Genomic DNA, 17,480 nt, shown 5'->3' with positions numbered 1-17,480 from the left:
AGGTGTACAGCTAAGTGATTCAGTTATGCATATACATATATCCATTCTTTTTCAGATTCTTTTCCATATAGGTTATTATTATTAATAACCATATAGGTTATTATAGAATATTGAATATTGAGTAGAGTTCCCTGTGCTATACAGTTGGTCCTTGTTGATTACCTATTTTATATATAGTAGTGTGTATATGTTATTCCCAAACTCCTAATTTATCCCTCTTCCCCCACCATGTTTCCCCTTTGGTAAGCACAAGTTTGTTTTCAAAGTCTATGTGTCTGTTTCTGTTTTGTAAATAAGTTCATTTGTATCATTTTTCTTCAGATTCCACATATAAGTGATATCATATTGATATTTGTCTTTCTCTGTCTGACTTACTTCACTTAGTATGATAATCTCTAGGTCCATCCATGTTGCTGCAAATGGCATTATTTCATTCTTTCCTATGGCTGAATGACATTCCATCACCCTTTAGAGCCAGTTTCTTCCTCTAGCTCCCGAAGAGCAGCTGCTTCTGGGCTCTCATTACCATCTGCGACACCTGCAGAGAATTCTAGGCATTAGCCTCCCATTGGTGGTCGGAACTGCTTCCTTCGCCAGGACGATGCACTTATAATGAAGACTTCTTTGCAGCTCAGGGAAAACTGCCACTGTCCTTTCCTGGTTGTCTGCTTCACAGTCTCCCAAGTGCCTATTTTACCAGTAGGATCCATGTAAGTTTTTTCAAGCTTGATCTGTTGTCCTTCTGAAATTAACTCCTCTGAAATAACAGACTGTTTTGGTATTTGGGAAGAATCTGTTGGTTCTTGGTTTTCTGTTTTCAAACGAGTTAGTCTTCACAGTACTCAGGCAGGAAGTTCCCGTCCAAGATGTGGGGTGAAGGGAAGGGGGCCAAAAGAAGAGAGTGTGAGCCCAAGACAGCGGTCTAAATGCTACTGCGTTCAGATCTTAGGTTGTTGTGAGAATTGTGTTCAAAAATTCAAAGTGCATGGTTTATTCATCTAAAATCCTGGGCGCACAATAATGAAGCATCATCATCTCCTGGCAGGTATGACCACCTCTGCCAGGCAGCCTTTAGCCTCAGTGTCCTTCCTTGGACACCTCTGGAAGGACCAGGCCAGCTGGCGTTGCACAGACTAGGCACAGCCCTCAGATGAACTCATTCTTTCATTCGTTATAGTAATGGAAACAATCAGGAGCTGGGAGAAATTCAAGCTTTTTCAACTGTGCAGCTGGGAAATTACAACTCCCACTAGAACACCAGTACCATGAGGGCAAGGATTTTCAACTGCTTGCTCACCACCATCATCCCCGTGCCTGGGACAGTGCTGGGCACCTAGCAGGTACTCAACACACTTAGTTGAATGATTGTGTGAATAACTCCACAGATATTTACAAGAGTTAATAATAGTGAGGTGAGAGAATTCACACTGGGGAGGAGATGACTCACAGCTGAGTCAAATGTGAAACAGGCTTTAATCCTATAGTCTCCCCTTTTCTATAACAGCCTTTAAAATGTCCCAGTTTTATGGGGCATTTTAATGGAGACAAACTTAATAAGTTAAAGTTATGTAATTAGTTATACTCAGCTTCCCTTATAATTACTTATTGATCCAAGGCTGCTTATGGAGCACCTGGCAACAATGAAAGAAAAACAGTAGCAGGTGTTTGGACTTAGTTTGTGTTTGCTAACTAATTAGATGAGGATTGTTTTCCCTGGAAACCCTAAGCAGTTCTCCTTTGGCTCCAAAATTGAGAGTCGGAACCCAGGGGCTTCAGCCAACTCTGTTTCTCTCTCTTGCTTCTGGACTGGAAGACATTCTAGCATTAAGATGCTTTTGCGTATTACTAATATTATTCATTAGAGGTTGATTCTGTAGTTAAAGTCTCAGGATTCTATTGATGCCAGAGTTTGCACAGTGGAGGGACTGGAGTCAGACTGTTAGAGTTTGAATTGCAGTTCTACATTTACTAGCTGTGTGACCTTGAGCACATTACTTAAATTTTCTGTGCTCCAGTTTCAAAATCTATAAAATGGGGATAATGATGGTATTTACACTACTGGATTATAATGATGATTAAACAAATAAACAACACCTTGGACACAGTAAGTGCTATAAATATTCCTTTAATCATAAAACTACTTGAATTTCTAACACTTTAGTTCCCAGTAAAGATTTTGTTAATAATTGATTATCTGATAATTTAGGCATATGATCGAGGTTGTTATAAACAGGCTTATATTTACACATGCCTAGTAAAAATTAAAAGTGTAACTCCTAAACGAAGGCTGGGTTGTGTTCAAGGATTGATTGGGTGGAGAGGGTCAGCCTGCCAGAGAGATTCACACTGGCTACCTTAAGCAAATGGGGAGGCCTCCAGAATCAAGCCTCAAGAAGGACAGGAATCAGGCATTTCCAGGGATCTCAGGAGGAGGGACCCAAGGGGAATCCCTTTAGGGATGACGCCAATGATTTTCCCTCTTGCATCACTCCCCTTGAGAGCTGAGCTCTTCTAAGAGAGTTTGATTGGCCTGAAGTCAGCTGCCCAACCTTGGGCCTAGTGGTGGGGCAGGTCCTAACAGGATTATAGGGAATGGAGGAGAGAGAGTTACCCGGAGGAAGAGCAGGGTGTCATTACCCAAAGGAATGGGGAGGGTTGCTAGACAGGCCAAAGCAGCAGCTGTCTCCTCCATGAAGAAAGAAGGAGGGAGGGTAATGTTTTCTAAAATACTATTTATGTTTGTCCCGGAGGCCTTTCCAGGAATTTAAATGTATCTCTCTCCCTGAGAGGCTGGCTCATCCTCTCGGGGCATTCATGCAAAAAGAGCAAGAGTCTGGTGATAAACATAAACTACTTCTTTCCCTGGCCTAATGAAGCAGATCTCTAGTTGTTTATGTTGCATTCATTTAAATCTCATCTTTGCCTCACAATTTCATAAGAGCAACAATTCCTAGTTCAATCAAAACACATTTTACTAAAAAAAAAAAAAACACATTATACTAAACTCTCAGAATTCAGAGATGATAAGCTTACAAAAATGGCTTACGTATTCATGAATCTTTTCCCCAGTCAGGTTGTTTTTGGCTATAAGTGCTAGAACATCCAACTTGAAGTTGCTTAAGCCAGACAAAAATGTATTGATGCACATGACTGAGTGTCCAGATGTAGGAGAGGTGTCGGTGGTGGGGAGGGATTTCATCCAGTAGTTCTAGCCCTCTCCTCTGCAGTTACCATGATGCTTTCTGCCCTGTTTTCTCCCCATGTTCTTCATCTCAGGCTGGAAGCAAGATGGCTCAGAATTTCCAGGCCTCAAGACTACAAAAAGCAGTATCTGGAGGGAAAATGAGATCATTGCTTAACGCAGATCTCAGGAATAATGTAACTTTCCCCAGAATCTTCTAGCAAACTTTCCTTTCATCTCCTTAGCCCAGATTGGGTCACATTCCCAATCCTGAAACGACCCGGGTGGTCAAGCAGATTCCGTCTGCTAACTGGCTTAGACCTGGGTTCTTGAACCAGTCAAACTGGCAAAGGGAATTATATTATCATGCCTGGTTCCCAACTCACAGGCCACTAGATGAGAAAAAGAAGGAACGTATGTTAAAAAGAAAATAGGGTAGGCATTTATCTTTTTTTTCCTCCCCCAATATCTGAGCCTCACTGCTGCCCCACCCCTATGTCTGAGAAATTTAAGGTTTAATGGAGGGCTTCCCTGGTGGCCCAGTGGTTGAGAGTCTGCCTGCCAATGCAGGGGACACGGGTTCGAGCCCTGGTCCAGGAAGATCCCACATGCCACGGTGCAACTGAGCCTGCATGCCACAACTACTGAGCCCACGTGCCACAACTACTGAGCCCATGAGCCACAATTACTGAAGCCCACACGCCTAAAGCCCATCCTCCGCCACAAGAGAAGCCACCGCAATGAGAAGCCTGCACACCGCAACGAAGTGTAGCCCCCGCTCGCTGCAACTAGAGGAAACCTGCACGCAGCAACGAAGACCCAACACAGCCAAAAATAAATATAAATAAAATGACACCTTCTTCTAAAAAAGAAAAACAAGATTTAACAGAAGACAGAGGCCACTTCGTGTTAATGTTGGAGACACCATCAGCTTTCTGACTCTCTCTCGGCAAGAGCAGGGACATGTAACTGAGGCTCCACTGATCACACAGAACTGTCTCAGGTTCTTTTCAGAACCTTGTGGCAGAGAGCCAGGCACCTCCTAGAAAATCCATTTGAATGGCAGGTGGCAGCAGGCTTCAGGGACATCAGTGGCCCCAGCAATGGTACATCCAGTGTAGGGTTGCCAGGTTTAGCAAATGAAAATACAAGAGACCCAGTTAAATTCAAATTTCAGATTTCAAAAAAACAGTTTTTAGTATAATTTTTTTTTAGTGTGTGTCCCAAATATTACATAGGACATACTTATACATAAAAAATTATGCACTGTTTGTTTAAAATTCAACTTTAACTAGGCATCCTACGTTTATCCCACAGCCCTAATCCAATGGCATCCAGTTTCCAGGGGCAACCACGTGTTCAGTGGCAGTGGCGGAAGGGTCCTCACCAGAGTGGTTTTGTGGCTTCTTTGGGGTTGTGGTCCAGCCTGCTTATCTCCCTCCCTGGCTCCTGCTCAGTTTCCAAGCCTAGTTCTGCATCATGACCAGAAATTCTGTGCAAATAAATCATACCGTGTAAGCTTTGGTTGCTCGCAACTCTGAACCCTGGTAATACAAACCTCGACATCCACTACAAAAATGTGAACCTGTCCTTTGGTGTTGATGTCAGTACGAAACACAAAGGGAGAATGCAACATTTTTAAAGCAGAAGTAGCATGATACTGCCTTTTTTTTTTAACATCTTTATTGGAGTATAATTGCTTTACAATGGTGTGTTAGTTTCTGCTTTATAACAAAGTGAAGCAGTTATACATATACATATGTTCCCATATCTCTTCCCTCTTGCGTCTCCCTCCCTCCCACCCTCCCTATCCCACCCCTCTAGGTGGTCACAAAGCACCAAGCTGATCTCCCTGTGCTATGCGGCTGCTTCCCACTAGCTATCTATTTTACGTTTGGTAGTGTATATATGTCCATGCCACTCTCTCACTTTGTCACAGCTTACCCTTCCCCCTCCCCGTATCCTCAAGTCCATTCTCTAGTAGGTCTGCATCTTTATTCCCGTCTTGCCCCTAGGTTCTTATGACCTATGCCTTTTGAAGTCTGGGTCTTAGAACACATTGCTTGGCAAGCTTCTTCTTTGTCAGTGGCTTAAGGAATTTCCCAACAATGCCCCCTGCTTCAACTAACCTAAGGGTAAAATAGAAACAATTCTGGAATGTTCAATGACTTTAAAATTAAGGATAACAAAATTCTGGCATAAACAGACAAAAGTCCCTTACTAGGACTTTTCCAATCTTTTAGCCTATCCTGACTAATAAAACGAAACTATTTTCATATATCATAATCTCACTACTACTACGTTTAGCAATAAGAATACAATGAAAACCTGTAGCATGAAAAACGTTATTAATACTTTCTGGCTCCTAAGTTAAACTGTATTCCTATTAACCTTCTTATGTCCCCAGAATAAGACATATTCATGGTCTGGATTCTGTTTGGATTGGGGGCTGATGCTAATTTACCAGTTGTCATTGGGTAGTATAATAAAGCAATTTAATTACACTAATAGTTATAGACTGGAAACACTGCCCTCCTTCCTTCTCTAGATCATGAAAGAAGCATCTTGGTTCTAGGTGGTGACATTTGCTACCCTGCATACATGCCAGGGGACACTGGGGTGCTTGGGCTACTGGCTTATTAAGTGATGATATAGGTCATTTGCTGAGGTTGAACATGGTGCTTATAAGCTGGGCACAGCCTCTCCAGCCTTTTTCAGCTTCACTCCCTCACAACTGGGACAGCTGGCAAGGCTCTGGAAGCCAAATATGAAGCAAAGAGTCTCTTAACAATTGACAATTCCAAACATGAACAGGCTCCCAAAACATAGGGGTGGTGGATTTTTTTTCACATCCAGCAGCCATTCCTTTTTTCTGACATCCCCTGATTCCGACATAGAAAAGTATTGCTCCCACATGATGTGAAATCTAAGAGACACAGTGAAACCAAAGGCTGCCATTCTACTGAAGAAACTGAGGGGGTCCCTGAAGCCTCCTTCTATAGGATTCTACTCCCTCCTGTCCCAGCCTAGCCAAAGGCATAGAGGATGTGACCTCAGCCTGGCCCAATACGTGGCCATGTTGACTGGTCCACTCAATCAGAGCCAACCGGACACAACAAAACCTGGATTGGGACTCCTGAGAAAAAAACATTTTCGCTCTTTTTCACTGAATTTGAAGTGCTAGAAAGTTAGGTTTAGAACTGTAGCAACCAAACTGCTACCACAGTGAAGAGGCTTTTCTGAAAATAGGGCCAATCAGAGGCCAGAAGATCAAAGAGAAACTAGGTCCTGGTAACATCACTTAACCTTCAGCAAGTCATAACTGAAGCCAGTCCTACCCCTGGAATTGCCGAATTCCCTTTTCTAAGGTCAGAGTGTTCCTGTCACTCAGGACAGAGCTGAAGTGGTATAATTGGTTTTCCGTCCACATGCAAGTGTGAGACTGTCCAGCATGAAGAATAGTCACAGCCAGGCCTCGGACCAAGGCCTTGGATCTCTGGATCACTGTTGGGTGGAGTCTCATCCAGGGTCTCCTGCTGTAACTTCAGGCAAATCACCTCACCTGTCTCTGTCTCCTCCCCATCAAAGGAATGTTCCTATTTGCCCTGGAGACTCATGTGGCCATTGTGGGAAGAGCATTATGGAAGCAACCAATATGGAAAGGCTACAATATTATTTTGTTCTAATATTATAATATTGTATTTGCTTTCCAAGCAATCTGGGAAGCTTTACCAAAAGAAGCAACTCTAGAACCACACTTCTTTGTGTTTTTGTTTTTCCTGAGGGGCATAATTTCTTCCAAAAATCATAGAATTTACAAGACCAACTGCCTTTTATTTTTTAATTTTTTTAGTTTTGGCTGCACTGCACAGCTTGCGGGATCTTAGTTCCCTGATCAGGGATTGAACCCGTACCCCTGCAGTGGTAGTGGGGAGTCCTAACCACTGGAGTGGCAGGGGAGTCCCTCAAGTGCTTTTTAACTCAGTCATCTTGCAGTTCATTTTTTGCTTCATATTTAAGTGTTTGGTGGTCAGACCACATTTCTGCTAAGAGTTCATGACTTGTTTTCAGGTGGGAATGATTAAAAGTTAAATATAATTGTTATCTGTTTGAGATCTATGAATAATTTTGAGAAAATGTTCAGAAAGTGTTATTTCACAAAACCCTGCCCTGAACTCAAGATCAAATGGTATTGAATTATGGTTTTCTCAGGGTATATGCTGAGTACTGGGGTTGCTGGGTCATATGGTAGTTCTATTTTCATTGCAGCACTATTTACAATAGCCAGGACGTGGAAGCAACCTAAATGTCCATCGACAGATGAATGGATAAAGAAGATGTGGCACATGTATACAATGGAATATTACTGAACCATAAAAAGGAATGAAATTGAGTTATTTGTAGTGATGTGGATGGACCTAGAAGCTGTCATACAGAGTGAAGTAAGTCAGAAAGAGAAAAACAAATACCGTATGCTAACACATATATGTGGAATTTTAAAAAGCAGTACTGATGAACCTAGTGGCAGGGCAGGAATAAAGACACAGACGTATAGAATGGACTTGAGGGCACAGGGAGGGAAGGGGAAGCTGGGATGAAGTGAGAGAGTAGCATTGACATATATACACTACCAAATGTAAAATGGATGGCTAGTGGGAAGCAGCTGTATAGCACAAGATCAACTCAATGCTTTGTGACGACCTAGAGGGGTGGGATAGGGAGGGTGGGAGGGAAGCTCAAGAGGGAGGGGATATGGGGATATATGTATATATGTAGCTGATTCACTTTGTTGTATAGCAGAAGCTAACAAAACATTTAGTCTCCAATAAAGGTGTGAAAAAAGAAGATTAAATGGTATTGAAACACTGGTTTGTTTGGTTTGGGGTCAGCAGATGGGGCTGTGCTAGATTATATGTTTAAGTTATCAGATTTCACTAGAAAAACGAATGATTTTCTAAATGTGTTTCCAGAAAAAATGACTAAGTGTGAGTAACACTAAAATAAACTTCCTGTAAATTGCGAGAGGGATACATTGAAGGGGAGAAAAGGCTCAGTGTTTCTACCACTGTCTCTGAATTGTGTTACCATGGAAACTGGTACCATAAAACAGGTCACTTTGTTATTCGACAAAGTATTTATTAGTTTCTGCAATCAAAAAAGAAAACAAAAGGGGGTTTGAAGTAAGTACAGATAAAACTCCTATTCCTCAGTCCTTGTATTTCTACAAGGAATTTTGGCTCCTGACAAGGTCTGATCAGAGCTGCACGTCTAAGTCTGTTTTCCATTCTTGTGACCGTAGGTAGTATTTGCGTTCTATTCAGGGAGCAATGAAAAGATCATTGAAGGGTTGGTTTCAAGCAGAGGTGTGACGTGTACATCAGATGTACATACTGATGTGTAAAGAATGGATCATAGTGGAGCAAGCATGGTAGAAGGGGGATGAGTCACGAGGGTATGGCTGTGGTCCAGGTAAGAGATGAAGTGGTCTGAACCAGGACAGTAGCAGTGAAGTAGAATTGAGGAAATGCCAAGTGCTTTATTGGAGTAAAGATATCCTTTATGAGCAAAACAAAGGTGACCTCACGTGAATCCAGTAAAAGTTACTACAGTGATTCTTTGGGGTTTTTCATAAGTTTATTTTTGGCTGCGTTGGGTCTTCATTGCTGCATGTGGCATTTTCTCTGGTTGTGGCGAGCGGGGTCTACTCTTTGCTGCAGTGCGCAAGCTTCTCATTGCGGTGGCTTCTCTTATTGTGGAGCACAGGCTCTAGGCGCGGGGGCTTCAGTAGTTGTGGCACAGGGGCTCAGTAGTTGTGGCCCACGGGCTTAATCACGCTGCGGCATGTGGGATCTTCCCGGACCAGGGCTTGAACCCGTGTCCCCTGCATTGGCAGGAGGATTCTTAACCACTGCGTCACCAGGGAAGCCCTGATTCATTTTTAAATATTGTTGTCTCTTCAATTCCCTTTGCTGATAAAGATTCTAATTAAAGACTGACACTATTTTTCTAAGAGGAGAATCATGAGAGAACACAGGCCTCACAAACATAGGCCAAGTGACAAAGATAAACAAAAGGTAAAGGCCAATATAACAGAAAAATCCAACCAATAATGTGTTTACATCTTTGCTTGTGACACCTTGACTGTACCCTCAAAGTTGCCAACATCGGGAATAATCTTGAATGCACATGTTGGACCACTGAATTACTTCTTTGTAAAGTGATTTCTAAATAGTTCTAGGATTAGACATCCTAGACAATCATGTATTTCAAATGAAGTCTTACTTCTTTTACGTCTTAAGGCTCCAGCCAAGTAAAATTCTTTTATGGCATCAGCCTCTTTCCCTTAAAGGTTATCTGCTGGTAAGGATACTTGTGCATAGTTAGATTGTTAATAGAGTTCCAATGAACGGTGTAGCACACCAGCAGCCATGTAGGTAAGGAGCAGATAATCGAAAATATGTACTCCTGATTGACTGGGGGTTATAGATAAGCAAGTTGTCCTCCCCACAAGAGTCAGGGTCACTTTTACCTCTAGACCAGTTGTTAATGGCACCGGGCAAACATAATCTACCCACATTTTATCTCTCTACCTTCTGGAGAAATAAAATTTCCAAAGTACAATTAGAGGAACTGGACTCAGCCAGCTTCTGTAGGAAGGGTTTTCATTTCTTTTTCTATAATCTGAAGAGCATATTTATTTATATTAGATGATTTGGTGAAGGCACAATAGATATCTTTATCCCATTTTTGTTTTATAGTTAAATGGTTTTTAACATATTCACAAAGTTGTATAATCATCACCATTATCTAACTTCAGAACATTTTCAAGACCTCAGAAAGGAACTCCAGGACTTCCCTGGTGACACAGTGGTTGGGAGTCCTCCTGCCAGTGCGGGGGACACGGGTTAGAGCCCCGTTCCAGGAGGATCCCACATGCCGCAGAGCAACTAAGCCTGCGAGCCACAACTACTGAGCCTGCGTGCTGCAGCCGCTGAGGCCCGCACGCCTGGAGCCAGTGCTCCTCAGCGGGAGAGGCCACTGCAGTGACAGGTCTGTGCACCGTGGTGAAGAGTGGCCCCTGCTCGCCACAGCTGGGGAGGGCCCGCACGCAGCAACGAAGACCCAACACAGCAAAAAATAAATTAATTAAATAAATTTTAAAAAAGAAATGAACTCCATATCCATTAGTAGTCACTCCCCATCTCCTACTCCCCCCACTCCCTGGAACCACTAATGGACTCTATGGATTTGCCTGTTCTGGTCATTTTAGATAAATGGAATCATATACTACATGGCCTTTTCTGTCTAGCTTCTTTCACTTAGCATGTTTTCAAGGTTCATTTTTATTGTGGCATGTATCATAACTTCATTCCATTTTATGGCCAAAAAATATCCTGTTGTGTGGCTATCCCACATTTTATTATTCATTCAAGGTTTTTTGTGTGTATGTATATATTATCAACTTTTTTGGGCATATACCTAGGAGCAGAATTGCTAGATTATATAGTAACTCTATGTTTAATTTATTGAGGAACTGCCAAACTGTTTTTCACAGCAGCTGCACCATTTTTCATTTCTACCAGCAGTGTATCAGCATTCCAATTTCTCCACATCCTTACCAACACTTGTTTTAATCTTATTATAGCCATCTTAGTGGGTGTGAAGTAGTATCTCATTGTGGTTTTGATTTGCATATCTGTAATGATTAACGATGTTGAACATATTTTCATGTGCTTCTTGGCCATTTGTCTATCTTCTTTGGAGAAATGTCTATTCAAATCCTTTGCCAATTTTTTTTTTAATGAGCTGTCTTTTTACTGTTGAGTTGTAAGAGTTCTTTATGTATTCTAGATACAAGTCTCATATCAAATACATAATTTACAAATATTTTCTCCCACTGTATGTCTTTTCACTTTCTTGATGGTGTGCTTTGGAGAAAAAAAATTTTAATTTTGAAGAAGTCCAATTTGTCTATTTTTTACTTGGTTGCTTGTTCTTTTAGTGTCATCTCGAAGAAATCATTGCCTAATCCAAGGTCACAGAAATGTATACCTATGTTTTCCTCTAAGAGTTTAATAGTTTTAGCTCTTACATTTATAGGTCTTTGATCCATTTTGAGTTCATTTTTGTCAATGGTATAAGGTATGGGTCCAATCTCATTCTTTTGCATGTGGATATCCAATTGTCCCAGCACCATTTGCTGAAGATACTGTCCTTCCCCCATAATGGTCTTGCACCCTTGTTGAAAGTCAGTTGACCATAGATTTATGGGTTTATTTCTGGACTCTCAATTTTGTCCTACTGATCTATATGTCTGTCCTTATGCTAGTACGACACTGTTTTGAATACTGTAGCTTTTGTAGTAAGGTTTGAAATTAGAAAGTGTGAGTCCTCCAACTTTGCTCTTGTTTTTCAAGATTCTTTTAGCTATTCTGTGTTTCCTTTGCATTTCCGTATCAATTTTAGGATCAGCTTGTCAACTTCAGCCAAAAAGCACAGTTGGGCTTTTGATAGGGATTGTACTGAATCTATAGATCAATTGGGAAGTATTGACATCTTAATAATATTGTCTTCCAATCCATGAACATGGGATGTCTTTTCATTTGTTTAACTCTTTAATTTCTTTCAATGAGGTTTTTCAGTTTGCACTGTACAGGTGTCACACTTATTATTAAATTATGTCCAAGTAATTCATTCTTTTTGAATTTTATATACTGAGCCTATATCCTGAATCCTTGCTGAACTTACTTGTTCTAATAGTTTTTAGGATCTTTAGGATTTTCTGTATACGAGATCATGTCATTTGCAAATAGAGATAGCTTTAGTTCTTCTTTTCCAATCTGGATGCTTTTTTTTTTTCTTGCCTAATTGCTCTGGCTAGAACCTGCAGTACAATGGTGACTAGATGTGGTGAGAGTGGACATCCTTGTTTTTTACCTCATTTGGGGGTGTGAGGAGTCTTACCCTACCTTTCTTCACTGTGGATGGCTCAGACTCTCCCAAGGTGGCCCTTTATAAAGAGTCCACCAGGTTTTACTTGTATTTTTCCCTCAGTGGTTCTCCATGTCTCTGGATTTAGAGTAAGTAGGGTGTGTCACACCAATTAGATTGTACATGTTTAACATCTTATATCCTATATGAAGCCTACTTCATATAAAAGGATATCTACTTTTGCATGCACTGTCTTGGTTAGCCATGCTTACAACTTACGTGGTCCAAATTAGAGCACTGCCTAAATGCTTCAATTTATCCCATCTCTGTTGCTTTGTGAGTATTTTAATGTCTTAAGGATGGCTTCTGTGACCAGAAAGGATTATTCAGAGACTACAGTTTAGCTGTTTAAATCAACTTTATTGCGGATAGAGTTTGCACCCATGATAAATAAAATGTACCCATCTTTAGTGCATGGTTCCATGAATTGTAAAAAATGTGTAGATCTATATAATCACCAAAAAGTTTCCCTATGCCTCTCGGCAATCCCCCCACCCCAGCATCATGAAACTGCTAATTTGCTTTCTGTCGCTATAGATTAGTCTTACCTGTTCTAGAACTTCATATGAATAGATTTTTTCACTATGTAGTCTTTTCTGTCTGGTTTCTTCCAACTCAGCATAGTATTTTTGATATTTATCCATTTTATTGTATATATAGTAGTTCTCTTTGCTGCTCAGAAGTATTCTATCATCTGGATATATCACTTCCATTAGTGGTATTAGTAATAGTTTTCACCTGTTGATGAACATTTGGGTTTAGTTTGGGGCTACTGTGAATAAAGTTGCTATGAACATTCATATGCAAGTTTTTGTGTGGATTTGTGTTTTAATTTCCTTTGGGTAAATATCTAGAAGTGGAATTACTGGACCATATGTTAAATGTATGTTTAACTTTACTTTAAAAAAAAAAAAAGGAAAACAAAACAAATTTACCAAACTGTTTTCCAGTTTTACACTCCTATCAGTAATGTATCAAAATTACTTCCAGTTAATCTACAATCTCACCACCATTTGGTGTTACCAGTCTTTTTAATTTTACCAGTCTAGTGGGTACAAAGTGGTATCTCACTGTGGTTTTGAAATTCCCTGATGCCTAATGATGTCGAGCATTTTTCTGTTTGCATACTTATTGGTCACTCAGATACCTTCTTTTGAGAAGTGTGTGTTCCAGTTATTGCCATGTTTTTACCAGCTGTTTAACATTGTTTTTCAAAGAGTAGAGGTTTCAAATTTTAATGAAGTGAAATTTATTAGGTTTTTCTTTTATGGTTAGCGATTTCAGTGTCCTGCCTAAGAAATATTTGCCCCAAGCTTGCAAAGATTTATTTCCAACATCTTCTAGAAGTTGTATAGTAAATTTTGAGTTATTTTGTTGTATGGTGTGAGGTGAGGGTCAAGTTTCTTCCTTCTTTCCTTTTTTTTTTTTTTAAATAGAGCCATCCATGGGCTTCTTGGAAAAGGAGAAGGAATCTGGAAGCAGCAAGAGGAGGGGTTTTTTCCTGACTTCCTGGACCCTGGTGTACATGGAGCCCACACTTGAGAAGAGCAGAAGTTTCAGATAAGGTAAAAGAAACATCTGAGAAGAGGCTGACAATGTATCAGTGCTGCTGGATCCAGCTAGTTCCAGCAAGGTACACAGTGAAAGGGTTTGAGAGGGCAGGGAGCGGGGGCGATCGCACCAGATGAAGGGATGTAAAGAGCAGTGGTGTGCAGGCTACTCACAGGGGTTATTATACTGAAGTTTACATTAAAATACTTAGCATTGAAATTGTGGAATGTATTTATATGTATATTAGTTTTTAAAATCTAAACAGTTAACAGTTTAAGTACCTAATCAGGAGTCTACTCCTGGGGTGTTTAAATCAGTATCTGAAAATCCCCAAATAGGAACTGATGTTCTAGAGGGAGTTTCTGCAAACTATTCAAATATCCTTATAGTTAGAGTTCATAAATTAGTATAAGGAATGTTAGATATCTGTCACTGGTGGCATGAGGAAATTCAAGACATGTAGATGGGCTGGCTTGAAAACTGTGCTGGTACTTTCTCCCCTTCATTCTGTCTGTAGAATGGGAAGAATTAGATCTATCTCCTAGGGGATGTTGAGAAGAATGATGCAATATACCCAGCTCCAGGCCTGGCACTGAATGACTGTTTGACACTTGTATTTGTTCCTTTTCCTTCTTTACCATTGTATTTTGAGCTCCATCTTCTTTACCATTGTATTTTGAGCTCCCAATTTCATATCACTTACATGTTCACTGTTGTGTCTTCATCTCAACTCTCTTGCTAGACAATCTTTAAGTTTCACTAATTGTTGGCCTCCCTTTGGAGATCCCAAGGCCAAGTTTATCAAATCTTAGTGTACCTAATCACCTGGGACGCTGCTTTAAAATGTAGAGTCCAGGGATATACCTCAAAAGATTGTGATCCTGGGTGTGGTCCAGGAGTCTGTGGTATCATCACGTACCTTCAGCTATGCTGAATGAGGCGGTCAGGGTTCATACTTAGAGAAATGGGTGATCTGAGATAAGCTTGCTCAGAAGCCCTAGAGCTGCATCTTCGTCAAATTCGAGCCTGAACAAAGACAGCAAACCTAGTTTTCCCGTCCCTCAGGGAGCCTCAGACTGAGCTGACCCAGAAACTTGAAGCAAGCTCACCACCCAAGCTCCTCATTTCTGCTTTTCTTGACAACATAGAAATACCATTTTAGTCTGTCCAAAATGCATTTTCCCTTTCTCTGGTAACCCCCTGGAATTTGCTCACTCCTAGTTGAAGTAAATGGTTCAAGCAAGGCTGATTCCCTCCTCTACCCCCAACTCAAGTCAATGAAGGTCAGCCTCCAGGGCACTTACTAGAGCAGGGGAGAAGAGTGCCCTTTCTTCGGGGATACTAAAATGGTAGGGACCTAAGCCTGGAGGGGCTAGTCTTGCATTAGGTGGAGAACCCACTGAGAATGAAACAATAACTATGGTGCTCCTGTGACAGCTTTAGGCCCCTGGAGTTCCTACTTGTATGAGTTACTAATTCTTTTTGGTTTAAGTCCATTTGAGCTGGAATTTCTCCTTACGACTGAGAGTTCTGACTAATACACAGAACCAACCCCCCAAAGAAAGGCCTTTATATCACCCCCTCTCTCTCGCTCTTCTCACCCCTACCTTTCTGCACAAACAGATCCTCCCTCACTGGGCTGTCCCAGCGATTCCCCTGCATCTCACTCTCCCCACAGGATGTTACCTCCTTGCCCCAACTGAAATCCTAAGGACTTGAGTTTCCCATGTCCCTGTAAGCAGGGGACTGTCGTCTTTGGGTAGGGCCAAGTCTAGCCCACTTTTCTTTCACCCTCTGAGGGGGAAAAAATCCTTTTCCTTTGAGATTCATGTAACCGAGCTCACTGTTCATTACGAATTTCCTGATAACTTAATTCACTTAGGACTTTGACACCTGTTTTACAGTCTCCCCTTCCACCTCTGCCATCATTCCAGAGGAATGTCACCATCCTATTAATAGCCTGTAAACATAGTTTATGTAGCACTTGCTGTGTACCAGGCATGGTTCTAAGCACTTTACATATATTTTAGCTCACTTGACCCTTCTAGTAGCACAGGGTATTATTATCCCCATTTTATAGGTGAGGAAACTGAGGCATAGGAAGGCTGTTTAGACTTGTCTAGAGCTACCCAGACACTAAGTGGTAGAGTGGGTATGAGGACAGGGAATCTAATTGCAGAGTCCAGGCTCTTAAAACACATGCTCGCCTGCCAGTTCCCTGTTCCCTGTAATTGTAGCATCCCCCATAATCCCCTCTCTACATTGGTCCTGGACATTTGGAAGGTCCTTGAAGAGGAGATGTCAGCTGAGGGTGGTTTGGATGGCCAGTGGAGATCTGTACCTCCACTTTCTACAGCTCAAATACTTATTGTCATCTCCCATGTAAATGTACCAACTAATAGGCCCAGAAGCTGGGATGTAAGTTGGGCTGAAGACACAGCAGAAGCAAAGCAAATTTTGTATTGTGCTCCTGGTACCCCGTAAGGCTTCTCTGCCCCACTATTCTTATTCTCTACGGGAAGGTTGCTGCATTCAAGCCAGCCCATCCTCCCTCTGTCTAGGACTGTCTTTAGAATGTGTCCCTTCTCTATATCCTTACCCATGGACTGTGTTCCTCAACCTTGTAGAAACTTTGCACAAGAGGCTCAAAACCTGTTTTCCTTCCCCTCCTCTCTGTTTGAAAGAGCAGACAGAAGGAAGCCAGGGAGCAGTTTCACCATCCCAGCCAATCACACCTAGATGAGCTGCATCCAGAGTGCCTCCACCTGAAAACTCATGCTCCGCCCTCTTACCCCAACAGCATTCCACTACTTTCCAGCCTCCTGGCTCTCATTCCAGCTCAACAACTTGCCCATTTCCACTTCCAGCTTCCCTCCTGGCTTCACAATGCCAGCTAACAATCCCCAATCGCCTTCCACAATCCCCAGTCCGGCCAACACATGACACCAAGCACGACTAATTAGTGCTCACAACAGCTTTAATTATAACTACTTTTTGAGTGCCTACCATGTGCCAAGCACTCTCCTAATCACTTTACAAGCACTTTACTTAATCCTCAAAACACCACCACCAGGAGTTAGGGGCCATCATGATTCTCATTTTACAGAAAGGAAAACTGAGGCACCGGGAGGTCAACGCCTGCTCAGGGTCACAACTGCGTCACTCTGGCGGGACTTTCAACACGCATTAGCTGTCTGCTTCGCAGGATCCCAGCCACTTCCCGGCCGTCACTACCGCACTAAAATGCTGTGTCACGCTGGAGCAGCAGGTTCCCCGTTAAAGTGAAAAAAACAGGAAGGAGGGAAGAGAAGAGAACCTTCGCGATAAACTCCGGTAAGGAGGCGGAGGTGCACAAGCAGAAACACTTCCTGGTGATCGTTACTCAGCATTTTGTGGGGTTCGCGGGGCTGGCGGGCAGGGGTGCGACGGGCCTTTCCGAGAAATCGTAGGTGGCCTCTTCTCGAGCCTGGGTGCGTCCGATTAAGGCCTGGCTGGCCCCTTCCCAGGTGACCCTGTAGCTCATTGGGTGGCCTCCGCCCGCCACGCATAGTGCAGGCGCCCTTTACGTCACGCATCCCCACTCCCAGGTGGGGTACAGGTGGGAGGCGCCGAAGGTCTCCAGCCCAGAGGACTCCCAGGAGCTCCGCCCCGCGCCCGCCCCAGCCCTGCCCCTCCGGCCCCGCCCCTGCCGGCGGTCCCGCCCCCGTCCGGCCGCATCCGGGAGGCGGGGCGTAGCCCAGACGCCTAGGCGGGCCCG

The 17,480-nt window shown here is 42.4% G+C and overlaps 1 protein-coding gene across 1 annotated transcript in view; it reads left to right on the top strand.

Annotated features, from left to right (window-relative positions):
- Positions 1-17,376, top strand: part of TXNDC8 (thioredoxin domain containing 8) — an 80,693-nt gene extending 63,317 nt beyond the window's left edge. Inside the window, exons 7-8 of the transcript XR_003790848.1 lie at positions 13,609-13,737; positions 16,830-17,376. The gene's annotated coding sequence lies outside the window, so the exon portion shown is untranslated. The remainder of the gene's footprint in view (positions 1-13,608; positions 13,738-16,829) is intronic.
- The last annotated feature ends 104 nt before the right edge of the window (positions 17,377-17,480 follow it).

Source organism: Monodon monoceros, unplaced genomic scaffold, assembly GCF_005190385.1.
Source record: "Monodon monoceros isolate NGI ecotype Baffin Bay Population unplaced genomic scaffold, NGI_Narwhal_1 Super_Scaffold_5, whole genome shotgun sequence".
NCBI lineage: Eukaryota > Metazoa > Chordata > Mammalia > Artiodactyla > Monodontidae > Monodon > Monodon monoceros.
This window is presented reverse-complemented; position numbering and strand designations above follow the sequence as displayed.